The sequence below is a fragment of the Paroedura picta genome, chromosome 5, assembly GCF_049243985.1.
Source record: "Paroedura picta isolate Pp20150507F chromosome 5, Ppicta_v3.0, whole genome shotgun sequence".
NCBI classification, from domain to species: domain Eukaryota; kingdom Metazoa; phylum Chordata; class Lepidosauria; order Squamata; family Gekkonidae; genus Paroedura; species Paroedura picta.
Window position 1 is genome coordinate 72,134,612 of NC_135373.1, and position 14,352 is coordinate 72,148,963.

The following is a 14,352-nucleotide window of genomic DNA, read 5'->3' on the forward strand; positions in this document are numbered from 1 at the left end:
CCCAGCCACAGGACCTCCGTCTTAAATAGGACACTTGAAATTTTATAATACCATTTTCAATATCTGTTTTCTCAGTATTTAAAGTTCGGTAAAGTACAGGTAATACGCCTATTTGTACAGGATCTCAGATTTCTTATCTATTAATTCACTCTGGGAAGGGCAGTATATAAATATAACAACTAACTAACTAACTAACTAAATAAATAAATAAATAAATAAAAGACTTCACTGCTGTGAACCCTAAAATAAATTACATGTTGGAGAAATGTTAAACTTTCAAAGAGTGCACTGTACAAAACCTTAATGTTTCTTTATCCTATTCAAGCAAGTCTTAACAAGCATTTTCCTCATTTCAGAACTCTTACACCACCACAAAATATATGTATAATATATTCTGGACATAGATTCAAGTAGGTAGCTGTGTTGGTCTGAAGCAGCACAACAAAACAAAATCAGAATCCAGTGGAACCTTTAAAACCAACAAAGATTTATTCAAGGTGTGAGCTTTCGAGAAAGAGTGCTTGGTCTTAAAAGTGCCACTGGATTCTGATTTTGTTTTGTTATATTCTGGACATAAAAGAGGTAGAGCATATGGAACAACATTCATTAACTTAATTAAGTTATTGAGAATGATGCTTTTGACAATGATCTTTTCCTGAATCCAGGTGCTACTAACCAGTTTTCCACATTTTTCTGGCACCATCTCCAATGCTTATCTTTAACTTCTATTGTCATAGAGAATGAATCATACATCTATGCATATAGATAGTAACTTTTGTTCATCACTAGGCAGGGGGAGATGACAAATCCCCACTCTTATATTTCCACTCAGAGGAAAAATTTTCCTCTGTTGGCACACAAGAAGCAGCGAGTCATACTGCCCCACTGAAAGAAATCAGCGGCAGCCCAGTACAGGTGCTGCAGTGCATAAAATGTCTGAGTGGAGCTTCCCATTGTATTTCTACTAGAGAAGTAGAGTAATCATACTGAGCTCAAGGAACAATATTTTAAAATCTACTGGTAAGTTAAAAATTACAAGTTTTCCTTTACTATTTTCTGCCTCAAAGTTGAGCTGTAGCTCTCTTCTTCTGTAAGAATTTCAAATAGTTACTGAGAGTATTGTTTTCAAAATCCATTCCTTTTAGAAAAAGTGTGGGAAATCCCCCAAATAGTTATAAAATTAATCATTATCCACAACACAATCAATTCTGTTTGTGCAACAACTGTTTTTAGAAGATGATATCACTCACTGCAAGAAACGTCAAGCCTCATTTTAAGATATTGTGAAAATGTCTCCCGAAGCATAAACTTCATAATAAGTGATGCAAGTTCATTTATGATATGGGCTGTAAAAAAGAGGATTATTCTAACACTGCTCTTCGTAGCAAACCAGGCCATTAAAAATGTACTTAATGTTCACTTGAATTGAAAAAAAGGCTTTTTAAAATCCATATTTTGCCACTTTGTATAATCATAGAAAAATTTACTACCTAGTAGTTCCAGGCCAAAGAGCCTCTTGTGGTGCAGAGTGGTAAGTGGCAGAAATGCTGTCTGAATCTGTCTTTCCATGAGGTTGGGAGTTTGATCCCAGCAGCTGGCTCAAGGTTCACTCAGCCTGCCATCCTTCTGAAGTCAGTAAAATGAGTACCCAGCTTGCTGCTGGGGGGTAAAATGGTAATGACGGGGGAAGGCACTGGCAAGGTCACCCAGTCTGCCATGAAAACGTTGGAGGGCATCACCCCAAGGGTCAGACATGACCTGGTGCTTGCACAGAGGATACCTTTACCTTTACCTTTTTAGTTCCAGGCCACAAATCTGACTTTTATGAATGTAAAGTACATTTTATTTTATTTTTTTCAAAAGGCTCCATTCATTTCTAAATTCCATTTAAAATGTTTGTGTATGTTCTAATACACAGGGGATACCTTTACCTTTATGTTCTAACTAGTAAAAAAGCCCATTGTATCCAGAAGACAATGGGCGCTAGCAGGCAGGGACCAGAGCGAGGGGCAGGCGAGGGACAGAGCAAGGGACAGGCTACCTGAAAGAGGAGGCGGGTGGCGGCTCCTCGGCGGCTCCTGGTTTTTGGTGGGGAGTCCCAGGCGTGGTGCGCTGGGCTGCGGCGGCTCCTGTGCGTTTATTTGATCTTCTGCGGCTGGGGGGGGTGGGTTCTTTCTGCTGCTTCTAGGAGGCCACGCCCGCGGATCGGGCTGCGCCCGCGAGGCCGCGCCCGGCCGCGCCCGCGGGGCCGCGCCCGCGGATCAGGCCGCACCCGCGAGCCGCGCCCGCAGATCGGGCCACGCGGGCGCGGCCTGGCCCTGATTCCCTCTAGGCGGCTGGAGTCTCGGCGGCTGGAGTCTTGCCGGGGGCTCCCTCAGGGGCCGGCCTGACGCGTCAGGCCGGGAGCAACTGCGAGCCGCGCTGCGCGCGGCTCGCAGTTACTGGGGCTGGGAATCAGAGGGACCAATCGGCAGGCGCTTCGCGCCTGCCGATTGGTCCCTCTGATTGTCTGTCATGAGGAAGGGTCCAATCCGGACCCTTCCTCATCCCGGACACATCCCGCCCCAGAACCCCTTACTATTTTATTTAGTCCGTGGCGCCCGCGGCGCCACGGGCGGTGTACAGATACACCTATGATTTCTGTTGGACTACAATTATAAAAATGGTTCCATATGTCTCAAGAAAACTATTGCTTTTTATTTTCACATGTTAACATAAATAAGCATTATAGACTGACACAGGTATAACATGGGATTACTAGATTAAAATTTCCTCTAGGATAAGGTTTTCCTATCCATACCCATTTAGCAGCTATCGCTCATTTACTTTATAGCGAGGAGTATGAAATACACAAACATCTGTTAGTTGGCAGTCAGAAATTTGAAATTATTTGAACACTATCTGCTTGAAGGACTGTTTAGAATGAATGGGAATTTTCTTTTTTTTGACAACTCTTATATACTGAATGCCAAGCTGTATTTTAGTCTCTGGATTCTTAAAACAGAAAAAAAGAACAATAAGCTCATTTTTATTTGTCACTATTTTGCAACAGTCATAAGGGATCCAACATGACAAAATGTAGACTATTTCTGTGACTGATTTCCACCCTGTCTTGCTCGCAGTGATACTGGTCTTTTAGTACAATAAAATCAGAGCAAAAAAAAATGCTATATATTCCCTGTCATGTAAGACGATCATGGTCTGATGAAGAGTGCTTGCACTCAAAAGCTCACACCCTGAATAAATCTTTGTTGGTCTTAAAGGTGCTACTGGACTCTGATTTTATTGTGCTACTTCAGACCAACATGGCTACCCTTTTGAATCTAAACTGGTCTTTTAGTATAATTTTAAAACAGGCCACAATTTTATTTTTGAGTGAATGCAGCCTGGCATCAAACATATTAAGAGCCAAAGGTGAATATACCTCTAAACATCTCTTGCCTTGAAAGTCTCATGTCAGGATCGCTGTAAGTTTTTATGACTAGAGAGGCAAAAATGCCTCTAGAGATGTCAAAATTTCTCAAAGGATACAGCAAAACCCACTGCATTTTTAAAAATGAGTAGCTTATAGGCCCATTATGCACGGCCGCCGAAACGGCGATTTCGGGTCACATGGAAAACGCGGAGGGGGAAGACGCGACGCATACCGGTTATACACGGGGCGGGGCGCGACGGCGGCAAAACCCAGAGTAACCGATTATGCACGCGCCGATCCGGGCGCCGCTTCTGGTTGCGCCCCGCTCACCCGGAAGCTGCGCTTTCTTCCGCGTTTCACTGACGCGGCTTTTTCGGCGGCATGCACCGAAGCTGCAGCCGGTTGCAGCCGGCTCCGTGCGTTATCCGTGATTTTAGTCGCCGCCATTCCACCCCGAATGTGCGCTAAAACCCCCGTGCATAATGGGTCATACAGGCTTTAAAAAATCCACTTCTTATCACTATCATCACTGAACATAATAAAGCTCAAGTTGACAGCTCACTCCCTACCTAATTGGTCCTCTCCGAGGGTGTGCCACCAATAGAGAGAGAGAGAGTGCGTGCACTCTGCTAATGAGGACCAATCAGTTCAGAGTGCACTCTGTCAATGATAGCCAGTCAGCTCAAACTGCATGCAGACGATTCACTCGCTACCTGATTGGGCCTACCTGGAAATATTCCCCCAATAGGAGATGGCTTTCTATCAAGAATGGCCTGTTTTGGTAGCTTAGCCCCAATCAGGATGTAGCCCTCAGCCAGGAAGGTGTCAGCTGTCCACCTCCAACTTCAAGCCAGTTTCAGAAGTCTACTAGATGGAGCAGGAAGCAGCCTCTGCAGGCCTTCTGGAGGAGAGGGCTATGGGAGGCTTAGAAAGGGTCCCCTTCCAGCTGTCTGAGACAATGGGTGACCAGGAAAAGCCTCTACCATGGGAATGTTTACTCATGAGTAAGTCATGTGAGGTTTGCAATTTGCAATCTGAGAAGGGAATGTTTTGGGGGTAACCATCACTGGCAATTGCAGCAGGGAAAATAATGCTGATGTGGGTGGGACTGGGAAGATGTAGACTTTCCTTTTCCATATGGATACCACTTTGGTCTTGTTGCAATCTTTCCAAGACCATCAAAACAAAGCAAATTTGAGGCTAATGGCATGGAATATGGGGAAACTGTAGTTGGGGCCCAGAATTACCATGAGGCCATGGGGACATGTGGAGGAGGGAGACACTTTTCCCCAGAAGCATCATCTCAGTAGAAGAAGAGTTGGGTTTTATAATCTGATTTTCACTGCCCAAAGGTGACCCAGAGTGGCTTTTAATAGCCTGCCCTTCCTCTATGCACAACAGATACCCTGTGAGGTAGGTTAGACTGAGAAAGCTTTGAGAGAAACTGCTCTGTGAGAATAGTTTCTATCAGTACTGTGACTATTCCAAGATCACCCAGCTGGCCCAAGGTCACCCAGCATGTGGCGGAGTAGGAAATCAAATCCAGCTCACCTCATTAGAAGTTGCCGTTCTTAACCACTACACCAAACTGTATGAATTGTCAAGAGATGTAGCTGTAGCACAGGCTGAAGAAGCTGTTGCAGAAGGATGGTGTAAGTCTTTTTAAAATTTTCTCATTGATTGTTATGGGATTCTTTTCCTTTAAATTTAGGCCTTCAGGCCAATGAATTCTCAGAGCAAGGAGGGAGACACTCATGTTTTCCTACATGGACAGGTGATTGTGTGGTTAATAAGGTTTGTAATTTGAGAAGGGAGGAATGCTTTTATCTTCTGTGTTTTCTCTCTCTCTGAGTGAGATAGAGAATGTGTGTGTAGAGGAAAGTGCTAAACAGCCCTGTATCAAAAGCCCTTTCCACTAGGGGAACAGATCTCTGCACTCTGCAGAGGAGCTTTCATCCTGGGGGTCTTCCAGATCCCACCTCCTGAACAGTGGCAGGGATGCTAGCCTCCAGCTGGAACCTGAAGATCCCACTTCTAGGGATTCTAAAAGCTTCAAGAATATTTTAGGGCTTCCTCAATGGTAAAAAAAAGTTAAGAAAAGCTTAATACATTAAGAGAGAAGTCATGTCCCCTCTCAACTTCCTCTTCTCTAGGCTGAACATAATCAAGTCTCTCAGTTGCTCCTCAGAGGATTTTTGTTTCACATGCCCTGGATCATCATCATCATCGCTCTCTTCCATACTCTCTCAATTTTGCCCATATCCTTTTTGAAATGAGGCCTCCAGAACTGCACACAGTATTCCTGGAGGGATCTGACCAATGTGATCGACGGCAGAACTATGTCATCTAGCAATTTTGATTTGATGCCTCTGTTGATACAGCCCAAGATTACACTCCCTTTCTTTACTGCCACATCACACTGTCCGCCATATTTTGCTTACAGTCCACAAGTATCTCATTCACATACACTGCTACTCAAAAGTGTATCTCCCATCCAGGATGCATGCTTCTAATTTTTCTGACCCAGATGTAGAACTCGGCTCATCTCTTTACTGAATTGTTCACATTTTCCCACTTTTCCAGCATGTTCGGATCTTGTTGAACTCCATATCTTCTGGAGTGTTGACTACTCCTCCCATTTTGGTATCATCAGCAAAGTGTAAGGTTTTCATAAAAGGTTCACCATGCATACAGATGGTTCATGTTCGTGCATTTATCTTGATCTGAAATTTTTGTGTGAATATCATGAAAGAGTTTCTCTTTTTTTTGGCAAGAAAGGTGTGAAAAGGGAAAGGAAAAGTGTCTTCCCTTTAATGGAAGCCTAATTACTTGTTCTATCCAGAACTGTGTTCATATAAGAAATAGTATGTATTACAGGAAAGTTTCCTATTTTAAAAAAGGAAAACAAACTTGGTTATGAGAAGAGATAAGTATGCATTTGACAATTATCCAGTACTTACCGTCCTTTTTCAGACCTCAAAAAAGCCTTGCTAGTTTTCAGTCTTGAATTGGAGTATCATAGATCATCAAGTCTAGCATTGCAGGCCTGATAAAACAAATATTAAATGTGAAAGCTATAGCTTACCAATGATGAGATAAATTCATTTCAGTTACAGACAAATAATCCAAAAACTTGTCACAATTTCTTCCTTCAATTAAAATATTTAATTTGATGAAAATATATAATTGATAGGAAAATTTGCTTGAAAAACTGGAAACCTTTATGTCTGTATTCTTTAGTTAAAGTCAAAATTACCAGTATGTACATATTTGAGAGAATAATACATATATTATTCACTGTTGTTGTTGTTGTTGTTAGGTGCGAAGTCGTGTCCGACCGATCACAACCCAATGGACAATGATCCTCCAGGCCTTCCTGTCCTCTACCATTCCCCGGAGTCCATTTAAGCTCACACCGACTGCTTCAGTGAATCCATCCAGCAACCTCATTCTCCGTCATCCCCTTCTTCTTTTGCCCACAATCGCTCCCAGCATTAGGCTCTTCTCCAGGGAGTCCTTCCTTCTCATGAGGTGGCCAAAGTATTTAATTTTCATCTTCAGGATCTGGCCTTTTAAGAAGCAGTCAGGGCTGGTCATCACCTTTGTTCATCACCTTTTCCATTACAAGACTTCAATTCTTTGTTGCTCAGCCTTCCTTATGGTCCAACTTTCACAGCCATACATTGCCACTGGGAAGACCACAGCATTGACTAGACGCACTTTTGTTGGCAGGGTAATGTCTCTGCTTTTTAGGATGCTGTCTAGATTTGCCATAGCTTTCCTCCCCAAGAGCAAGCGTCTTTTAATTTTTTTGTTGCAGTCCCCATCTGCAGTGATCTTGGAGCCCACGAAAATAAAATCTGTCACTACCTCCATTTCTTCCCCATCTATTTGCCAGGAATTGAGAGGGCCGGATGCCATAATCTTTGTTTTCTTGATCTTGAGTTTCAAGCCAACGTTTGCACTCTCCTCCTTCACCCACATCAAGAGGCTCTTTAGTTCCTCTTAGCTTTCTGCCATTAGAGTGGTATCATCTGCATATCTGAAGTTGTTGATATTTCTCCCTGCAATTTTGATCCCAATTTGTGACTCATCAAACCCCACCTTTTTCATGATGTGCTCCACATACAAGTTAAATAGGCAAGGCAATAGTATACAGCCTTGCTGAACTCCTTTCTCAATTTTCAACCTATCAGTGATTCCATGCCCAGTTTTCACAGTTGTTTCTTGACCTGCATATAGGTTTCTCAAGAGACAGATAAGATGCTCTGTAATTCCCATCTTTTTAAGAACTTGCCACAATTTGTTGTGCTCCACACAATCAAAGGCTTTAGCATAGTCAATGAAGCAAAAGTAGATGTTTTTCTGGAACTCCCTGGGTTTCTCCATGATCCAGCATATGTTGGAATTTGATCTCTAGTTCCTCTGCCTCTTCAAAATCCTGCCTGTACTTCTGGAAGTTCTTGGTCCACATATTGCTGGAACCTAGTTTATAGGATTTTGAGCATAACTTTGTTAGCATCAGAAATGAGTGCAATGGTGCGGTAGTTTGAACATTCTTTGACGTTGCCCTTCTTTAAGATTGGAATGTAAACTGACCTTTTCCAATCCTGTGGCCACTGCTGAGTTTTCCAAATTTGCTGACATATTGAGTGTAGTACTTTTACTGCATCATCTTTTAAGATTTTGAATAGTTCAAATGGAATACTCTCACCTCCACTAGCTTTATTGTTGCTCAGACATCCTAAGGCCCATTTGACTTCACATTCCAGGATATCTGGCTCCAGGTCAGAGACTACCCCCTCGTGGTTATCGGGGATGCTAAGCTCGCTCTTGTATAGTTCTTCTGTATAATTTTGCCACCTTTTTAAAATATCTTCTGCTTCTGTTAGGTCCCTACCATTTTGGTCCTTTATCATACCCATCTTTGCATGAAACGTTCTCTTCATATCTCCAGTTTTCTTGAAGAGATCTTCATTGTATTATTCATTATACATACCTAAAACAGTTTAATAAAGTTTTACAAAGAGTGACTAGATTTCAATGGATTCAGAATATAGCAGTAAGAAGTATGAATCAAGGTAAGCTGAAAATTGTAAAACAAAAAAATGCAACTTTAAAATATTGCCATTCCCATGTGTCTGCCTGTCAATATCTTCTCAGATAAGGAAGTGATAGAAGAAGTTGGCTCCAGCCCTCGGATGCTGCAGTAAGACCTAACACATACTGAAGGGGGGACTGTCTGGCTTTGGAGGTGCAGGGATGCCAGGTTCTAGATGGGAACAACTGTACCAAAGAGAAAGTATGACAGATTCCTTTAAGAAGAATCTTTTGAAGAATAACTTGCAATTTTAGAGAATGAAAGAAAAGCTACACTAGAACCTGCTTTGAAAGCAACTGGAAGAAACAAATCACCAAAAGCAGAAAGGATGTCAGTAGAGCTATTCCAAGCCACAGAAACAGAGCCAATAAAAATATTAAAAAGAAACAAATATGGAAAATAAAACAATGACCCACAGACTGGAAACAATCTTTACATTCCAGTTGTAAACAAAGGAGATGTCAAAGATGGCAGCACCTACCAGACCAGCACATTAATTTCTTACACAAGTAAAATTGTTACCATATACAACAAAAATTACAACAAAAATTGTTACCATATATGGAGTAAGAAATGCCAGTAGTTAATGCTGGATTCATAACAGGAAGAGATGCTAGAGATCATACTTCTAATATATGCTGGGTACTGGAGCATATGAGATAATTTCAGAAAATTCAACCTTCCTTTCAATGTATATAGAAAGGCAATCACAGAAGTTTATTGGAATTTCATGTTTGGCTGGGTGTACAGAATAAAAATATTAAATTTGATCCCCATGTGGATAACAAGAAAAACAGCTCTTAGATGACATTTTAATAAGGGAGCATGATATAATTTATATACATCTATATTTAAAACACAAACAGATAACAACTCCTTTTTCAGATATAACCATTAAACATATGAGAAATAGGTTACCATTAAACCAATTATCTTTATGACTTCAAAAGAGAAGCTTCCACTCTTAAGCATAATTTAGCTAGTAGGGGTTATACAAATCACATACTCCAATTTGCCAATCAAAGAGCCTTGATCAGATAGGAAGAAATTACTCATGAACAAGGATTGTTATCAGATTATATGCAGTCTTTCCTATAATAATATAACTGTGGGTTTAAAAAATATAAAATATATAAAATATTCCTTTAGATGATAAAAAGACCCCTATGACTGGTTATGCACAGAATGGGTACACTGGGCCTACACTCGAACGTCAGTGGGGCATATGTTGAAGAGCCGCTCCGCCCCCATCTACAGTGTCCCTAAGGGGACAAAAAAAAACACTGTTCAGCTTGTGATGCTGCGTAGCCGAATGAGGCTTTTTCACACATACCCTATGATGGTGGGAGAGTGGCATCCCCATGCTCCCCTGCCTCTCCTGCTGCCACAATGCACAACAGTACCTTCCTGCCCCAGAGTTGTGTATGCACATGCACAACTCTGGGGCAGATCATGTGCACCAGGGGATGTCCTCCCCCATGTGTACACAGGTAGTGACGAGGCATGCTGCCCCACTGCTAGGAATTGGCAGTGGCCCCGAGTGGCTCCCACCTTCCATAATTGGTGCATGATTGCTTTTAGGAGAACCAAGAATCTGAGGGACCATCTAGTTCATATTGACACCCAAACAGGTACTAAGCATTCTCAGGGACATATTGCCTGTAGAAATTGTAACTGTTATTTATTGACATATAATACGAAATATTTTGTCAACCCTTTAGATAAGAAAAATACATAGAGATTTTACAACTTGCAACTCTACACAGGTTATATATATCATCTAATGCACCTGTAAAAAAAACTTTATGTTGGGAAAGTGACTAGAAACTTAAGAACATACATAGCAGAACATAACAGTAATATAAAACTGAAAAGAACAAGTGCCACATTGGCTAAATCCTTTATTGAAAATTATGGTCTGTGCATAAATTAAACTGTAAAAATGAAAAGTTGTTACTGGAATAAGGAAGGAGCAGCAGCAGATTGGATTTTTAGACTCCAGACATTGACACCTAAAGGGTTAAACGTATTTTTAGAATTGCATCAGCTTCTGTAAAAAATATTAGAAAAACATTATCTGGATGCCAAAATATAGTAAATGTCTTCCAGTGGTAATTAGCAATCTTTTACTCTTTTTGAAGAACTACTGCAATGATGAATAGGTTGGAAATATTCATTTAGGAACAGGAAAAAAAATGAGCTACAACTTGTTGGGTCCTAAAGAGCCTTAATTTACATTTGTTTTTCTTCCTCATGCAATCACAAAGACAGAATCATCTCTAGCGGTTTTATGCCATTGATATTTTAGGAACTGGATTTTAACTTTTAATTGTTGTTGTTAGGTGCAAAGTCATGTCCGACCCATCGCTACCCCATGGACAATGATCTCCAGGCCTTCTTGTCCTCCACCATTCCCTGAAGTCCATTTAAGTTTGCACCTACTGCTTCAGCGACTCCATCCAGCCACCTCATTCTCTGTCGTCCCCTTCTTCTTTTGCCCTCGATCACTCCCAGCATTAGGCTCTTCAGGATCTGGCCTTCTAAGGAGCTTAAAAGTTAAAATAACTTTTAATACAATATCTTAATTATATAATTTTAACTATGCTTATGTAAACTCAGTGTTGTTATTGTATATCGCAGATTCCCATGACCTTTTAGCAATGTGGAGGGATTTTTTAAAGAAATGTAATTAAACAATAAAATATTTTACCTGATTTTGCACTCTGGCATTGGCCCTATTTTTTTACAACCAATACTCTAGACATAAGGCTCCTGTTAGGACAGAACATAGAGAAATGCAATGATTACTAATTGGCAAAAGTGTCAACGAAGGCTTATCTCCCTATCTGTTCAATCTGTATGCAGAACATATTTAAAAAATTGGATTAAATTTAGATGGAGTGAAAATTGATAGAGGGAACATTAACAATTTGAAATATGCAGATACAACCACATTACTGGAAGAAAATAGTGAAGACTTGAAAAAAGAACCATGGAGGTTAAAACAAAGTGCCAATGTAGGATTGCAACTGAACAAGACCAAAAACAAACAAAAAAAGACTATTGAGGAATTACAGAACTTCCAGATTGACAATGAAGACATTTTCTATTCCTTTGCTCCATCAGCAACCCAAAGGAAGAGGGTAGCCAAGAAATCAGGAAGAGATTAGGCAGCCATGAAGGAGCTAGAAAAGATTTTTAAGTGTAGGGATGTATTACTTGCAAACGAATCCAATTTAATCTATGCCATAGTATTCCCTATTACTATGTATCAGCATGAAAGCTTGACAATGAAGAAAGAGGACAGGAAGAAAGTTGTATCATTTGAAATGTGTTTTTGGGGGAGAATTCTATGCCAAAAAGACAAATATGAGGGTTCTAGACCAAATCAAGCCTGAACTCTCCTGAGAAGTTAAAATGACTAAACTGAAGCTATTATACATTGGTCACATTCAGAGAAGAAAAAAGTTACTAGAACAAACAGTAATGCCAGGAAAAAATGAAGACAGCAGGAAAAAAGGAAGACCAAGCATGAAATGGATTAACTGTATAAAGGAAGCCATGGCCCTCATAATGCAAGACCTGAGTAAGGCTGTTAACAATTTTGGAGAATGTTAATTCTTAGGGTTTCCATGAATCAGAAACAACTTGATGGTACTTCGCATGCACACACAATATATAGTTCTGTTTCCCAATATTAAACTGTTGAAATCCTAAAGAAAATAACTTGTTTTATACTAATTGTAGGCTATGAAGCTATGCTGTGGAGATATACTAATTTTAACTAATGGTTATCCATTTTAATCCACACAGTTTTCCTGCCAAACAGACCCCTATAATAGAGAGAGTACAATTATAGGTTAACATTTTTAATTTAAGCTATTGTGATTCAAGAATGTGTTCAATTTCTCACTGAAATCCAACACTTGCTCTTAAGTTATGTAATCCCTCTGTAAGGAGAGAGACTCTTAACTAGAGCAGCACTACTGGATGCCATTATAATTAACAAGGACATTGCAAAACTAAATTAACAGTTGTGTTTTACAATCATGGGAAAGTGAAATGAACTCCAAGTACTTACTGTGATCTCATTAGCCAAATTTTACGTACTACTTTATATCACTACTTATGATCCTAGAGTATGAATTTTCTACTGTATTTCACAGCTACACAAAGGCATATTTCAAATATTCAGTGATGAAGCATAAAAATTATTTGGCAATACTGTTACTTCAAATTATACTCAAAATTGTAAAACACTTTCTCTTAGCATCATTGTTTTAAATGTTTATTTTTCTCTTAGATTTGCATAAGGACATTGATTTTAGAGGAAGCAAGATATGCCCCCATATCTAGACACGAATCTCTTCACTGTCAAGCTCCAATGGACTCAAGTGGGTCCATGATTGGTCTTCCTAACCTGCTCTCAATCCTCTGAAAAAACTCACTGTAGGTAACTGGTCACTCCATTTGGTCAGTATCCTTGCGACAGACCCAATTAACCAGCATGTTCTGAAAGCCTCAGTCATGCTGCACTGTTAAGCCTAGGACATTTGCTCTCTAAAAAGAACTTTGCCATCATCTGGTATAGAGATTGTATAGGAGGCCTTGGTATAGGAAACCTTGGTGTCTTCTTGGTGACTTATGTGCCTTTTGCCATGAGATTGCATCTCTGTTGGTACATAGTTCTGCCAACTCAGCTCCTTAAAATTGTATAAGGCCAACATTATCTACCAGATCAAATTAAGACTGATTTCTTTGATGCTGCCTGTCTTTCATGGGTCACAGTTAAATCAGCGAGCTTCCCATCCACTCAGACCCATGTGCATCATTATTAGGACCTGGGTAGGGCTGATTTGATAGAACTTGCCTGCTTATAGTCATGACTGACTTCTACCAGTTCATGGATTTTTATCACTTCTGAGATTAAAAAAACTATTTGGCATGAAATCCTTGTTAGAAGAGTATATATCATTTTTCCCAAAAGAATCAATTTCCTAGTGGGACCTAAGAAGGTTGTCACACCCCCGCTGCCGCCTCTAACCTCTGAGGAATTGCCACAGCAGCAAGATCCAGGTGCCATCAATCAGCCAGCTTCACGGCCTTCCAAACTGTCAGGAGAAGCCAGGGAAAGAGCTGAACCAAGGACATGATCAGGTAGATCTAAGCTCTGACTTCATGGAGCAGCCAGGACCAAGCCACAGGAACAGGCTAATGCCTCCCCCAGACTCAACCCTGACCCTGCCAGCACCACATAACAGCCCAGATAGTTTGCCTGAATGCAGAAGGCAGCAAAGGAGGTTAGACTTCACTGAACAGCGGAGAAGTTAAACAGAGACTTAAACAGGCAATGCCTGCAGGTCCAGCTGCAAGCATTGGGAAGCAGAATTTAAGAAGAAGCAGTATCGGCTTCTAGCTATGGGTGAACTAGATTGGTCTGACTGTCTTTTCTTCACCCACCCCTGCACAGTAAAGCTCTGCCTGTTTGAATCTCCAGTTCTGACCTCTGCTCCTGGATAATGACACTTATAAACCCACCATCTTGGCTTCTAACTCTGATTTCTTGGTACTCTGACCTTGGCTGGCTTTTCTGACTATTGCTCTTCAGCTCTCGTTTGGATTCTGATAGCTTCAGTAAGTGTAAGACCTGGACTGGACTCTGACTCTGTTACACGGCTTGAGATTTGGGCTTCCGAAAGCAGGACCTCGAAGAAGGAAGACCGGAGGAGAACAGATATTTGAATTATGGTGTTGGAAACGAATGCGGCAAATGCTGCGAATACCATGGACAGCCAAAGTTGCCAACAAGATAATTTTAGAGAGGAGCAAACCAACT

General features: G+C 40.8%; 1 protein-coding gene across 8 annotated transcripts in view; it reads right to left on the reverse strand.

Moving 5' to 3' along the window:
• The window catches only part of FOXP2 (forkhead box P2), a 551,538-nt gene that overhangs the window by 386,306 nt on the left and 150,880 nt on the right, over positions 1-14,352 (reverse strand). For 5 of the 8 annotated variants that reach the window (XM_077338474.1, XM_077338461.1, XM_077338479.1 and 2 more), the window contains exon 3: positions 6,376-6,461. The exons of 2 other annotated variants lie outside the window; for them this stretch is intronic. The gene's annotated coding sequence lies outside the window, so the exon portion shown is untranslated. Of the gene's footprint in view, positions 1-6,375; positions 6,462-10,958; positions 11,054-14,352 lie in introns of those variants that run through there. One more of the 8 variants, XM_077338462.1, reaches the window with a different exon arrangement.